Genomic DNA, 2,500 nt, shown 5'->3' with positions numbered 1-2,500 from the left:
GAGAATGGCTAAAAACGTGATTTTATCAAAATGTTACAAGGCAGGGCTCTGCACAGGGTCCAGAGGAGTGGAACGCCGTTCATCCCATGCGAAAAGGTGCAGGAGTGACCGAAATACGGCCCGTTGTAAATCGCCCCTCTTTAAGCCAAAAAAATAGGTACGCCTCCCAGGGCCACCGACGGGAGAATGGCTAAAAACGTGATTTTATCAAAATGTTACAAGGCAGGGCTCTGCACAGGGTCCAGAGGAGTGGAACGCCGTTCATCCCATGCGAAAAGGTGCAGGAGTGACCGAAATACGGCCCGTTGTAAATCGCCCCTCTTTAAGCCAAAAAAATAGGTACGCCTCCCAGGGCCACCGACGGGAGAATGGCTAAAAACGTGATTTTATCAAAATGTTACAAGGCAGGGCTCTGCACAGGGTCCAGAGGAGTGGAACGCCGTTCATCCCATGCGAAAAGGTGCAGGAGTGACGGAGATACGGCCCGTTTTAAATCGCCCCTCTTTATGCCAAAAAAATAGGTACGCCTCCCAGGGCCACCCAGGGTGATGCTTTTATCAAAATGTCACAACGCAGGGCTCTGCGCAGGGGCCAGAGGAGTGGAACGCCGCTGGTTCCATGCGAAAAGGTGGAGAAATGACCGAGATATGACCCGTGGAAGTCGTCACAATTTACCCCGAAAATAGGCGCTCGCGCTCGGGCAGAGGTCGGCGCTCGGCCGGGGTCCCGAGAACCGGGGCGAATAGGGTTTTCCCACGGCCGAAAACCATAGGAAGCACGGGGAAAATTCGGGACCCGACGTCCCAGGGCCCTCGGCGGGGACCGGGGCAACGCGACACCGTTGGTTCCACCCGAAAAGGTGGAGAAATGACCGAGATACGGCCCGTCAAAAGTCGTCACAATTTACCCGAAAATAGGCGCTCGCGCTCGGCCCCGGTCCCGAGAACCGCGGCGGAGGTTTACCGGGATGCTGCGCAACATGGGCCAGAGAGCATGTTTGGTTCGAGTTTACCGGGATGCTGCGCAACATGGGCCAGAGAGCATGTTTGGCCGAGTTTACCGGGATGCTGCGCAACATGGGCCAGAGAGCATGTTTGGTCGAGTTTGTGTGGGTTGTGTGCGACACTCCCGGCACATACATAGGAACACGGCTTCCAAGTGAGCGCACTTTTTCGAAATTTCTTCTAAGTGCCGCTTTTTCGAACCGGGGCGAATTGGGTTTTTCGAGGGCCGAAAACCATAGGAAGCACGGGGAAAACTCAGGACCCGACGCCCCACGGCCCTCGGCGGGGACCGGGGCAACGCGACACCGTCGGTTCCACCCGAAAAGGTGGATAAATGACCGAGATACGGACCGTTGAAATCGACTCGGCGTATCCGAAAATAGGCGCTCGCGCTCGGACAGAGGTCGGCGCTCGGCCCGGTCCCGAGAACCGGCGCGCCTAGGGTTTTTCCACGGCCGAAAACCACAGGAAGCACGGGGAAATCTCAGGATCCCACGCCCCACGGCCCTCGGCGGGGACCGGGGCAACGCGACACCGTCGGTTCCACCCGAAAAGGTGGATAAATGACCGAGATACGGACCGTTGAAATCGACTCGGCGTATCCGAAAATAGGCGCTCGCGCTCGGACAGAGGTCGGCGCTCGGCCCGGTCCCGAGAACCGGCGCGCCTAGGGTTTTTCCACGGCCGAAAACCACAGGAAGCACGGGGAAAACTCAGGATCCCACGCCCCAGGGCCCTCGGCGGGGACCGGGGCAACGCGACACCGTTGGTTCCATCCGAAAAGGTGGAGAAATGACCGAGATACGGACCGTGGAAGTCGTCCCAACTTATCCGAAAATAGGCGCTCGCGCTCGGACAGAGGTCGGCGCTCGGCCCGGTCCCCGAGAACCGGGGCGACTCGGAAATTCTTCTAAGTGCCGACTTTTCGAAATTTCTTCTAAGTGCCAACTTTTCAAAATTTACTCTAAGTGCCCTTGGCTACCAGGGGCACGAATCTGAAATTTCTTCTAAGTGCCAACTTTTTCAAAATTTACTCTAAGTGCCCTTGGCTACCAGGGGCACGAGGCGAGAATCTGAAATTTCTTCTAAGTGCCCTTGGCTACCAGGGGCACGGGGAAAATGTGTAAAAAAGCAATTTAATCAAAATCAAACAACGCAGGGCCCTTGGCAGGGACCAGGCGAGTAGAATAAAGTTGTTTTTGTGGCGAAACATTGACAATTGGGCGAGTTAGAGGTTTACCGGGATGCTGCGCAACATAGGCCAGAGAGCATGTTTGGTCGAGTTTGTGGGTTTTGTGCGACACTCCCGGCACATATATAGAAACCCAGCTTTTGAGAGCACTTAGAAGAAATTTCGAAAAGGTGGCACTCTGACGAAATTTCCAAAGAGTGGCTCTTCACACAAAGTTGACCGTTTCTTCATCCAGCACGCACCCCTGACCGAGTGGCAAACGTGACCCGCCATCGGAGGGCCCCCGTCGGCCATGGCCCCCCCC

This window comes from Solea solea, unplaced genomic scaffold (genome assembly GCF_958295425.1).
Source record: "Solea solea unplaced genomic scaffold, fSolSol10.1 scaffold_96, whole genome shotgun sequence".
Lineage (NCBI taxonomy): Eukaryota > Metazoa > Chordata > Actinopteri > Pleuronectiformes > Soleidae > Solea > Solea solea.
The sequence above is the reverse complement of the archived record's forward strand: the minus strand, read 5'-3'. Positions refer to the sequence as shown.